At 41.5% G+C, this 13,561-nt stretch overlaps 1 long non-coding RNA gene across 1 annotated transcript; it reads right to left on the reverse strand.

Moving 5' to 3' along the window:
- Positions 1-3,340: 3,340 nt before the first annotated feature.
- LOC308127523 lies at positions 3,341-9,014 on the reverse strand. Its single transcript, XR_013936512.1, has 3 exons — positions 8,897-9,014; positions 8,675-8,743; positions 3,341-3,713 (listed from the first exon to the last, which is right to left on the reverse strand). It is a non-coding gene; the product is annotated as an uncharacterized lncRNA (long non-coding RNA).
- Positions 9,015-13,561: the final 4,547 nt, after the last annotated feature.

Here is a 13,561-nt window from a genome sequence, read left to right on the forward strand (position 1 = left end):
TTCATATTTTGACCATTTTCGGTAAGGCTATAGCCCTACCATTATTTCTGACCCAGTTCCATCATCATCCCAACTTTTCTTATTTTGACCATTTTTGGTAAGGTTATAGCCCTACTATAGCCCTACCATCATTTCTGAGCCAATTCTATCATCATCTCAACTTTTCATATTTTGACCATTTTTGGTAAGGCTATAGCCCTACTATAAGCTCTACCATCATTTCTGAGCCAATTCTATCATAATCTCAACTTTTCATATTTTGACCATTTTCGGTAAGGCTATAGCCCTACTATAGCCCTACCATTATTTCTGACCCAATTCCATCATCATCCCAACTTTTTTTATTTTGACCATTTTTGGTAAGGCTATAGCCCTACCATTATTTCTGACCCAATTCCATCATCATCCCAACTTTTCTTATTTTGAAAATTTTTGGTAAGGCTATAGTCCTACTATAGCCCTACCATCATTTCTGAGCCAATTCTATCATCATTCCAACTTTTCATATTTTGACCATTTTTGGTAAGGCTATAGCCCTACTATAGCCCTACCATCATTTCTGAGCTAATTCTATCATCATTCCAACTTTTCATATTTTGACCATTTTTGGTAAGGCTATAGCCCTACTATAAGCCCTACCATAATTTCTGAGCCAATTCTATCATCATCTCAACTTTTCATATTTTGACCATTTTTGGTAAGGCTATAGCCCTACCATTATTTCTGACCCAATTCCATCATCATCCCAACTTTTCTTATTTTGACCATTTTTGGTAAGGCTATAGCCCTACTATAAGCCCTACCATCATTTCTGAGCCAATTCAATCATCATCACAACTTTTCTTATTTTGACCATTTTTGGTGAGGATATAGCCCTACTATAAGCCCTACCATCATTTCTGAACTTTTCATATTTTGACCATTTTTGGTAAGGCTATAGCCCTACCATTATTTCTGACCCAATTCCATCATCATCCCAACTTGTCTTATTTTGACCATTTTTGGTAAGGCTATAGCCCTACTATAGCCCTACCATTATTTCTGACCCAATTCCATCATCATCCCAACTGTTCTTATTTTGACCATTTTTGGTAAGGCTATAGCCCTACTATAAGCCCTACCATCATTTCTGAGCCAATTCTATCATCGTCTCAACTTTTCATATTTTGACCATTTTTGGTAAGGCTATAGCCCTACCATTATTTCTGACCCAATTCCATCATCATCTCAACTTTTCGTATTTTGACCATTTTTGGTAAGGCTATAGCCCTACTATAGCCCTACCATCATTTTTGAGCCAATTCTATCATAATCTCAACTTTTCATATTTTGACCATTTTTGGTAAGGCTATAGCCCTACTATAGCCCTACCATCATTTCTGAGCCAATTCTATCATCATCTCAACTTTTCATATTTTGACCATTTTTGGTAAGGCTATAGCCCTACTATAAGCTCTACCATCATTTCGTAGCCAATTCTATCATAATCTCAACTTTTCATATTTTGACCATTTTTGGTAAGGCTATAGCCCTACCATTATTTCTGACCCAATTCCATCATCATCCCAACTTTTCTTATTTTGACCATTTTTGGTAAGGCTATAGCCCTACTATAGCCCTACCATAATTTCTGAGCCAATTCTATCATCATCTCAACTTTTCATATTTTGACCATTTTTGGTAAGGCTATAGCCCTACTATAGCCCTACCATCATTTCTGAGCCAATTCTATCATCATCTCAACTTTTCATATTTTGACCATTTTTGGTAAGGCTATAGCCCTACTATAAGCTCTACCATCATTTCTGAGCCAATTCTATCATAATCTCAACTTTTCATATTTTGACCATTTTTGGTAAGGCTATAGCCCTACCATTATTTCTGACCCAATTCCATCATCATCCCAACTTTTCTTATTTTGAACATTTTTGGTAAGGCTATAGCCCTACTATTGCCTTACCATCACTTCTGAGCCAATTCTATCATCATTCCAACTTTTCATATTTTGACCATTTTTGGTAAGGCTATAGCCCTACTATAGCCCTACCATCATTTTTGAGCCAATTCTATCATAATCTCAACTTTTCATATTTTGACCATTTTTGGTAAGGCTATAGCCCTACTATAGCCCTACCATCATTTCTGACCCAATTCCATCATCATCCCAACTTTTCTTATTTTGACCATTTTTGGTAAGGCTATAGCCCTACTATAAGCCCTACCATCATTTCTGAGCCAATTCTATCATAATCTCAACTTTTCATATTTTGACCATTTTTGGTAAGGCTATAGCCCTACCATCATTTCTGAGCCAATTCTATCATCATCTCAACTTTTCATATTTTGACCATTTTTGGTAAGGCTATAGCCCTACTATAGCCCTACCATTATTTCTGACCCAATTCCATCATCATCCCAACTTTTCTTATTTTGACCATTTTTGGTGAGGCTATAGCCCTACTATAAGCCCTACCATCATTTCTGAACTTTTCATATTTTGACCATTTTTGGTAAGGCTATAGCCCTACCATTATTTCTGACCCAATTCCATCATCATCCCAACTTTTCTTATTTTGACCATTTTTGGTAAGGCTATAGCCCTACTATAGCCCTACCATCATTTCTGAGCCAATTCTATCATCATCTCAACTTTTCATATTTTGACCATTTTTGGTAAGGCTATAGCCCTACTATAGCCCTACCATCATTTCTGAGCTAATTCTATCATCATCTCAACTTTTCATATTTTGACCATTTTTGGTAAGGCTATAGCCCTACTATAAGCCCTACCATCATTTCTGAGCCAATTCTATCATCATCTCAACTTTTCATATTTTGACCATTCTTGGTAAGGCTATATTTATTTTTGTTTTTTTATATTCTGATAGTCTCACTGCTAGTTTCAGACTGGACTCCAGATTAGGTTCAGGTTTGATTCAACAGTAGCCTTTGGCTTTGTGTTTAGGTGAATTGACATTGCTCACAGAGACAACTACAAGTCTCACATTTCAAGTCTAAATGACTTCAAGTGGTCGTCAGTGAGAACGTGGAGCAGAAAAATCTTCTTTCATGACTGGATCACTTATTTTGTAGGCCGACGATGAGTCCCAGGTTTCATCAAGAGACTTCAGTCACTACAGTTTAAAGAAAGAACTAAAATAAATACTTACAGCCAATTATCTTTACTACTGATTCTTGTCAAGTGCAACAAGTAAACACAATGAGTCACTTCTTTGGAATACTTTCAGGCTTGGTTTTTACTTGGATTTACACTCCTAACAGACAGATTTCGTCTGTCAATGACTTAGAATTCATCAGTGAACATGTGGAGCCGAAAAATCACATTAATCATTCTGCATTTAATGACAATAAAGACCAACCTATCGATCTGGCTGTTTTGTGTGCAGTTACATAATTATGCCACAAGATGGAGCCAGTCAACTCAGTCTGAGAGATTTAACAATTGGATAAAACCTTACAAAGGTCAAACTTTAAGATAAATAGGCACAGTGAATTATCTTTAATATTGATTATTGTCAAGTACAAGTGAAACACCTTTTAAGGCTTTTTGATTTAATTTGAGACCAGTTTCAGACTAGATTTTAGATGAGATTTCAGACTAGATTTTAGACGTTTCTCTGCCCGTCACCTTCAGCTGTCCTCGGGAAGAGTTTCAGTCTCAGCTGGATGGTCCACCACTTTCTCCGTTTTGTCTGTTTAAAGAAAATAAACATGTAATTTCAAGTACTCGTACTAGCAGTCTCATTTAATTACAGAATTTTCTTCATGAAAAATCAAATCTAGTGATCAAGACAAAAACATGATTCATGTCTGAGCTGATAAAAGATTTATTTTTAATCTAGATTGTGTGAAACTAATATATTGATGGATTATCAGACTACATGTTCAGTGGAGGTGTGGGGGATATGGCAAAAATATCACAATGTTTTTGTAATAAAATCACGATTTTATCACAATTCTTTTTACATTTTGAGATTAATTTGCAAGTTTCTGAACATCCAAACCATTTTCCCTTGTAAAACAGCCCGAAAAGAAAGAAAAGACAATTTATGCAATTTTGCCAACATGATCAAATAGTGTAAACATAGGAAAAGGTAAACAACACTCTGATAAAGTGACTCTTGCAACAAAAAAACTAAACTACTCCAGGCTATTGAGGAAGCTTTCACATGAATAGGGAAACGTGAAAATTAAAATCTAAATTACAAAACAAAATATGAAATAATTCAAGTAATACTTTAAACGTATTTCAAATGGGACGAAAATATCAACTGGTATAAACTAAGGCAATTCTGTGAAAGTTTAACAGGAATTAAGTACAAAAACAAACTGCTTATAGAAAAGAGTTCAATAGAAATGCATTCTTAAGCGAGGTTATTCCATTTCATTCCATTTTGAACATAAACTCAAATTGATGTATCAAAATCAACAGTGCACACAGATAAACCAAAGATATTTAACCATTCATCAGTAATAGTAGTAAAACAGAATTATTATGCACGTCCAGAAAGGAGTGGGAAGAAGTAGAACTTATTAAATACTCATTCTTAAAATTAAACTTTAAATGTGTGTATAATCTTGCGCCTGAGTTTGTATGCAAAATGATAGAGAACTGTAACCCCTGTGGTGTCACCACTAGAGGCGCTGCAAACGGTGACTGTAAACCTGCCAAATGCAAAACCACTTTCGGCCGAAGCAGCTTCTCAGGTCAGGGTCCACAGATCTGGAACAACCTACCCGCCCAACTAAAAACCCTCACAGATCCGAACCAGTTCAACAGCAAAGCAAAGCGCTGGTTAAAGACCAACCAAATACACTTTTAAAAAATCTGCAAATTATTTATATTATATCATGTTTTATGTATAACTATGTATAACTGTTTGTCTGTTTCATGTTGGGGACCGGGTCTGCAAATTAGCCTTTGGCCAGATGGCTCATGGACACGGCATCGGTTGCTATTGTTGTAACAGTGCTCTCTGTTCTGTCCCTCTTAAATAAACTAATAAAGAAAGAACGAAGAACTTACTTTGACCAAAAATGACAAAAACTGATCCATAAAGTAAATATTGCTCATTTACTGACCTGTGGTCACTAGTTCTCTGCTATACACTGGTAGTAGTTACTACTTTTGACCACTAGAGGGCAAACCTCCATTTTGTTAAAGGGCAGCTCCTGATTTATCGCCATCTTGTGGCCAGATGTGTGAATTACAACAACGGAACAGACTCGACAGTTTGCTCTGCAAAGAAGCTTCGACTGAAATCTAAAGCAGACGTCCTTCTGCTGGAAACAGGGGATCCAGATGTTACGGAGCTGTGGACTGTAACAGTTTAGAACGATTTTTAGACACAATTTTATTGTTATTATGGTTCTCTTTCCCAAACGTTGTATGTTTCTGAATGAAAGCCTTTAATTGAGTTAGAAGTCAGTTAGAAACAACTTTAAACACAACCTGCTCCCCTCTTCATATCTATAGACCATGTGTAAATGTTGTGCTTTGTGAGCTTATTGCTTTTTAACTTAAAGTCACAGCTCAGTGGAACATTCCAGCTATTTAACATTTTCTCCACTATTAACAAGCGAATAAAGCTCATCTGGAAGGTGGGTTCACCTTTTGTTTTTTTTAAACATATGTTAAAAAAATAAAAAAAGGTATGGTAAACATAAACTGGGTATGGTATGCAGATGCCTGCATGGATACAGATATACATATGAGTGCACACTCTTAATTACAAGGACAAATACTGAAATCAGCTATAACAGTGATGAACTTCAAGAAACATTCATCAAGTTCAAGTGGAACATTGAAAACATGCAGGCAGATGAACGCCCTCCCTTGATATAGAAACACATAATATTGAATCTGTAAAATCAACAGTCATATATATATTTTTAGAACAGGAACAACAATCACAGGTTGTCGTTTTCGTCTCCTACTTGTCTGTATTGCTTTAAATAAACTTGGATTAATTTGCCAAAACGACCTCACATATTTCTTTATTCAGCTTATCTTCAAACCTGGCCTAAAAAGAAAGTAGAGTTCCATGTTTGATAAAAAAAAAAAAAAGAAGCTATCATGAAAGGTGTTGTGGCTGACTGTCTTGTAAATAAGATACTTTCAGCTGGTTTTCAGTTTAATTCAGGATTAAAGTCTTAAAGTAAAGTAGTGTGTCCCTGTGTTTGTCTTATAATTTAAGCAGCGAAACAAGTTTGACCAAATAAAATCATATTAATGTTCACGTCTTGTGGGTGTTTCCGCCCTCTTGTGGCCATACACAGTAACTACACGCAATGTAATTTACACACTACACAGACACTCAGTTTCCTTTCAGCTCTTTCAAAATGAAACTCGAACATTTTCCAAATGTACTGTCAGTTTGTCACGAGTAGGCTTTTATGTAATAATTTAATCTGGCCGATTAAATTCTTTCTTCTCCACAAAAATATCTAATATGGAAGCTAATATTTTGGGGCACAATTCAAATTACTTCTCCACAATGAAGAGGGTTGATACATACGTTTGTCTTTTCTGAGTGATAGTTAGCTTTTAATAGTGATACAAAATAGTCATGCACTATAATCAGTCATCCTTATAGATATAATATTTATTAACTAAAAGTTATTTGTGATTTTATTATATATCAAATGCCAATTATTATCATCTTAAGCAATATCTTAAGGCGACAAGAGGGCAGAAATCAACCTATTGATCAACTTAAACCGAGTAAAAGTCATTTAGTAAGAGAAAACTGGAGAACAAATTCAATGAATGAGGATAAATATAAATTAGGGTTGGAACGACTCATCGACTAGTCGGGCAGCATTAGTCGTCAACTGAGTCTGATAGTAAATAAAGTTCAAATATAAGCAGTGAAGCTCAAAAATTTAAGGAACAAAACTGCAAAATTGCATATGGTTTAAATCAATTGTGTTACAATCAGTATGCATTAACCTTAAACCAGTCCCACGATGGAAATATTTACATTAACCTGTTTGGATCAAACAAACATAGCAGCCATAAACATACAGTTTTGTTAGATTACTTGTCCTTAAATTGTAGAAAACTGATGCTAATTAAATTAACTGACTAGTAAAAAATTAGTTGGGTACTAGCTAATCGTAGTCGACTATTACGACTAGTCGTCCCAACTCAAGTAGAAATAGAAATTTCGGTTGGTAATTTTCCGCGACAGGACGGTCACATTTAAAACCTAAAAACCTAAAAACCTCTAGTTTCTAGAGGTGGAAAATAAATAGTTTTATGCATGCTCATTATCTTGTGCAAATTCAAAACAAAGATATAATGAAGAAAAACACCATTTGAAATTGTTAAAATGTTTTGCAGCGCTTGGAGAACGTATCTTCAATTTTAAAAGCCATATAAATGTTTTATTACTACTGGTTAAAGGCACCAATCTGTTGGTATGTGGTTGGACCAAATAAACTGGATTTATTTGAGATATTTGTACATTTCGTGGCCTGTCTGTGTCTGTACTGACGAAATATACAATATGCTGCTTTTATTGTGACGCGCGCGCAGCTGCGTAAAGACGCGCTGCTCCGCGCTGGCGCTGTTGAACCTGACGCTCCAGTTTGGGTCACGCTGCAGAGACCAGCCGGATGTTTCCCGTCGCCGGGGTATGATGGGAGCTGTTGGAAGCTGCTTCTCGGTGCACAGCGGATCGTGCGGCGGCTGGGAGCGGGAGCGGGCGCGAGCCCCGCGCGGCAGGCGGGCGGGACTCGTGGAGCCGCAGCGGAGCGGCCGCAGGTCGGTGCGGGTGAAAGCTGCGCGGGGAGGTCGTGACGGTGTTGGTTTGCGGTGACCGTGCACGTCCCCGTGCGCGCTCACAGTTTGTGTGCATGGGATGCGTGTCAACAGGCGGGGTGGGGTTGGTTGGGGGGGGGGGGGGGGGGGGGGGGTCTGCATGAAGGAATGAAGATGATGAAGGTGTGAAATGAGTGAAAAATGTAGTTTGAAAGCCGCACGAGCGCAAAAGGCCCGAGCCAAACACGCGCTTTCACTAGTTGTCTGTTCTCTGGGGGTATTTATGATGGGCAGGGGGATTGTTTACCACGGACAGCTGTGTCTTAACCCCCCTCCCCATAAAAGATCTCTCACTTCTTCAAACTAAACATCACTTCATGAGACTAAAAGATGAGGCAGCGGTCTGAGAGCTGCATCAGGCTTCCTCTCTTCATCCATTCTGACCTAATCTGTACTGGTTGGATCGGCTGTTTTGGGGTCAGAGAGGTCACAAGTGCAAAAAGGTTAGATTTTTTTTTTTTAGTTTATTAAAGGAGTCGTCCGTCACCTGGTATTCTAATAAATCCAGTCTCCCCGGAATTGTCTTTAAATCAATTCTTAAAATTTGATGAAAAAAAAGCTAATCTAACATAGAGCTCGGTCCAACGTCTTCTGACATGCAAGATTTTAAGTGGTACGATTGTTAGGCGTGTTTTGATTGGCTGCAGGAACTGTCACTCATGACTATGCGGTTCAAAGTTCATACGCTGCCCCCTTGAGGGCAATTCTGGTTTGAACAAAGAGCCCAAACAAAACAAAAAAAAAACTCAGTCACTTTAAAGCAAGTATCAACTGAGGTCCAACACCAATATACTGGTTTCAACAAGGAAGAACGAACATGTGTCATACCTCTGTTGCATGCTGGGTGGCAGTGTTGAGTCGTTCCTCCGGCCTTTTTGTGTTGCAGTTCAATAGATCCTGATGGGTAAACATGCTTATCTCTTGTACTCCGTCACTGTGTAGTAATCATTGTTATCTCTCCTCTTGATTTACTCGCTACACAATATTTTGACGTAAACGTGTCCGGCAACCAACAACAAATCAAAAAAGAATAATTGATGATCTGCTTACCAAGTTTAACGTTTCCAGGTCCTAAAGAGGTTAAAGTTTCTTCCGACTGATCACTGTGGTTGGATGGCAGTTGTCATCCTCTGTCAAGAGTAACACACACACACACACACACACACACACACACACACACACACACACACACACACACACACACACACACACACCTGTTTGTTCGGGCAGATGGTCCACAGAGTGTGTGTGTCCCCTTCTCCTTCTCAGTATCTTGTTTTCAGTCATATCTACATTGTTTCCTCTTTTGTTTAATCGGGTCCTGGAGTGTTATAATAAGCAGCTGTGATCAGTGAACCCACTCATAAAATACCAAAAACAAATAAATAAATCAGTTTCTGATTCAAGCATCCCCTCAAAAAAAAACTAAAAAGTTCCCCCCTCTTATTCTAGTTCAGATCAAAAGTCAGGAATAAATGATCTGTGAGTAAAAATTCAATAAAAGCTGTAAAGTGTTTTTAAAGGTCGGCTGTTTGTTCAACATTCAGATCTCATGTGGAATAAACCTCGTTGTCGATATTCAAACTGGGAGTCCAGATCAAACGACATTCTGTGTGATTTAACGACATGCAGGAGTTTTTACACGAGACGGAACAAAGATGGAGAAACCGCTGTGGATGGGATGTTTGTTTTGTGGGACAACTCGTCCACGGAGGAGATTTCAGAATTGTTTGTGGACGAGTCGTCGGTGCACCTGAACCCCCGCAGTGTCATTATGGCATCATGAAGTCTCCTGCTCCAGGAAACTCAGTGATTGTGTCGCTTGACTTTGACGCGTCAGAGTAAGTTTGCCTACGTTGACTCAAATCCTCCACACTCGCTTTACGAAGACGACGAAAAGGCAAAGATTTGTGCTTCCGAGTCATCTGCCCTAAGTGTGCCGGGACAAAGCAGAGCAGGTCGCCCCCTCGTACTCATTGGGACATAAAACTTTTTGATGTCTCTCGCCCCCCCACGCTCTCTTTCCTCTTGAAAAGCCGGCCACACTCTCCTCTTTCCTCTTGGACTCTCTTAAAGGCCGCGCTCGTCTTTCAGCCAGCTATTCTGCTCGACCTCTCCCTCCTCTCCCTCCTCCACCCCCCCACGACCCCGAGACAAAGAGCGGAGAGTGACGGCGGCGCTCTGAGGCCAGGTGTTCTCCACTGCCGCCCCGGGCTGTAATAGCAGCGGCCCTCACACTGCAGCTGCCCTCCTCGGCCTCCCCATTGTGTGGCTCCATTGTTCGGCCGCCCGCCCCTCGTTGATTCATCGGCCACACAGGGGAAGCCCTTTCAGTGTGTGTGTGTGTGTGTGTGTGTGTGTGTGTGTGTGTGTGTGTGTGTGTGTGTGTGTGTGTCCCGGTGCACGTTGAGAACGCGTGCCTTGGGGAAACTGGGTGTCGCAGGCATCTGCCTGTGGCCACTCCCCTCTTCCTCCTCCTCCTCTTCCTCCTCCTCCTCCTCCTCCTGCCCTCATCCCTGCGCCTCAGTGTGGAGCCGCCGCGCTGCGATTGGTGGAGGAGCAGCCACTCTAGACGAGGGAACGGCAGACATTGTTGGTCCATCTGTTCTGCCACTCATTGTCCAGAGCGGTGGGAGACACTCAGACACCGAGGACAGGTTTCACTGGGCCGGAGGTGGACTTTCCCTCACCTGCAGCGTCGGCTCTGGATGCGGCCGTCCTGCGGACCCGGGGACTCTTCTGGGTTTTGCCTACATCACTTTTTCCTCTCGCTTGTTGTGGATTTTAAAGTGTGGAAATGAGCTGATCTGTATTGTTTTTGTCTTTGTCTGCTCAGCCAATCTGGTAAGTGCAGTGAATTTGTGGGAAAAGTTTGCTTAGAAAACGTGTAGATCAGAAATTTTAAAAATCGAAATGCAAGTTTTGCTCAAAGCTTTGCTATGGTAAATGTCAATTTCCTCTTTCCAGGCCTCTGGGCATCATGAATACATACATAAACTGTATTCAGGATTCACTTCAATATTACAAAACATTCATGAAGTGATCATTTCAGGATAAGAGAAGAAAAGATACAGATCGCTCTCTCTGGTGGATGATACTTGTGAAATATTGCAGGGAAATGATGCAACTTTGAACTCTGGTGAGAGGATTTGCACCTGCCTGAACCTTCCTCGTCTGCAGCTGTTACACCGGTGTTGCAGTTTTCTGTGTGCTGATGGGAAACTTGATGCAGGAGGGCGTGCGACATGAGGGAGAACCTGAGAGAAGCAAAGAGGTGTTAACTGAGCAGTGATACCCCCAGAAACTGTGCAATTTCTACATTGGGTGTGTGTGTGTGTGTGTGTGTGTGTGTGTGTGTGTGTGTAGGGGAGACACCAGTTGCGAGTACTGCTCAGTGGACATCTGTTGCCCTGCTGCTGGCGGGGAAAGCCTGGCGTGTCTCACACACACACACACACACACACACACACACACACACACACACACACACACACACACACACACACACACACACACACACCCTCTGTCTGATTATTCCGACCCCCCCGGCTACTGTAACTTTTGCAGTGTTAGGTTTGCAGCAATACACCACCAGACAGATCCTCTTCCCCCCGCCTTTTTTTTTGGTGTGCCACCCCCCCTTCCCAAGCTGCCTTTCAAACCCCCCCCCCCCCCCCCCCCCCCCACCACCCCCACTGCACACACTTGCACAAAGCTGCCACATACAAAGCGCTGTAAAGACTGTGTTACATATTCATTACTGCCTCCATCAAAGCCTGCTGATGCTGTGTGTGTGTGTGTGTGTGTGTGTGTGTGTGTGTGTGTGTGTGTGTGTGTGTGTGTGTGTGTGTGTGTGTGTGTGTGTGTGTGTGTGTGTGTGTGTGTGTGTGTGTGTGTGTGTGTGTGTGTGTGTGTGTGTGTGTAAGCCAACCTACCAACGTTTGAAAGATGCACCCACTGCATGTGGAGATGGTGTGACTGGATCTCTCTCTGTCGTTGGTCTGTTTCGGGGGATTCCTCATTGATCCGACTGCGGCGGCTGGCGGCCGCCGGACCACACGAGGAGACTTCTAAACTCTGTGAAAACAGTGATTGGTGCACGCTGTTCAAATACAAGCTATTAGACATCTGAACAGCTTGATGAATGGGACATCATGGTGTGTAAAACTGTGATTGTGCCTAAAAATGAATGAAATAATGAAGAAAACAAGCTCAATTAGAGACACATTTTATATTGTCATACTGGTGTAATGTCGACAGAATATATATCAGAATAGTTTGAACTCAGTGTCGGTCTGTTTCTGATTTAAAAAGACATCGGGGGTAAACTGACTGCAACTGCTGCCTTAAAAAGTAAAGAAAAACAACCACTTATTTAAAATGCCTCGCTCTCTGATACTTTAGAAAGTTTGTTTTGACCTACTTTTGTTGTCAAGGCACATTGTTGTGCTTATGTTTCCCTAATTCTACCTTGCACTGCAGTATATATATATTTTTTCTTTATCTTTCTTAAGATAGACTTTTGTCCTCTTGTCCTATTCATGTAAAAACAATATTATTGTGTGTTTATTGTGATATAATCCAAAGTAAATCCTGCTCTGATGGAAGTGTGTATTTATGACTGAATGCAAGTTCAATCTGGCGTTGATGGTTTAATAACTCTTCCTGCGTGCTCGTCTAGACATCTGGGGGTAAAGTCAGGTCTGCGACATGCTGACGTGACGCTTTAGACTAAATTGATTGTCGGGCTTAAAAGACGGTTTGAGTTCATCAGCAGTGAAGAGTGAGTGTGGAATTGGTCCCGGTCGCCCCACTCTCTCTCTCCTCACAGCAGCATGAGTCATTTCAGAGAATCGGAAGGCTCCATCACCGCCCACGTTGGTCCATGCCAAGGTCCCGGTCCTCATCATCGCCGCGGGCCGACTGTTGTCCTGGAGGGTGGCGTGGCGACGCCAGCAAGGCACACTTTTAAATCCCCTCCGTCCCCCCACGCCGGGCCTTCTCTGCAGTGCGTGCGTCGTCGCCGCAGCCGCCTGAATGTTGCAGCCCTCGTCTTGGCATTTAGGAGGACGAATGCTTTCAACAGCTGTAGCTTAGCAACAGTAGCTCAGCCACGTTGCTAGGCAGCCCCCTTTTCATAAAATGCTCACTCACTTGGTCCCGCCCTCCCGCCCTCTCCCACCAGTTTCAAGTCACTTCCTCTTCCAGCATCGGTTTTGTCCTGACAGTTTTCTGGGTTACTGAGGTCAGACCAGGTCTGAACCAAAGTTCAGACGACTTGACTTTATAGACGTCCAGTCAGTAATTCTTTTGAAGCTCAAATCTTCGCCGGCAGTGAAACCTTTCACTTAGATTAGATCATGTCCTCAGCCGTTGAATGCAATTTTCTGATTGGCTCAGAGTCCCCCAGCGCTTTAATGAGTGACTCAACCACCCCGGTGGGAATAAGCATATGGATCGTAATTAGCAGGTAGAATAGGAGGGGGGAGGGGGAAGGAGGGTCGGCGTTAACGGCCTGGTGTCTTCTCCTTTTTGTTCAACAGTTCCCCCTCTGTTCTTCCATAGATTAATGTGCTGTGGCGTGGCCCTATAAAAACACACTGAGGCCTGACTAACAAAAAAAGCGGGAGTCCATTAATTAGAGTGGGAGGCCCCCTCAGCTCTTTGTGTCTGCCCATCGGCGGCTCGGCGGAGTCCCCGACTGCACCAGACAGT

This window comes from Lipophrys pholis (genome assembly GCF_963383615.2).
Source record: "Lipophrys pholis genome assembly, chromosome: 23".
Classification (NCBI taxonomy): Eukaryota; Metazoa; Chordata; class Actinopteri; order Blenniiformes; family Blenniidae; genus Lipophrys; species Lipophrys pholis.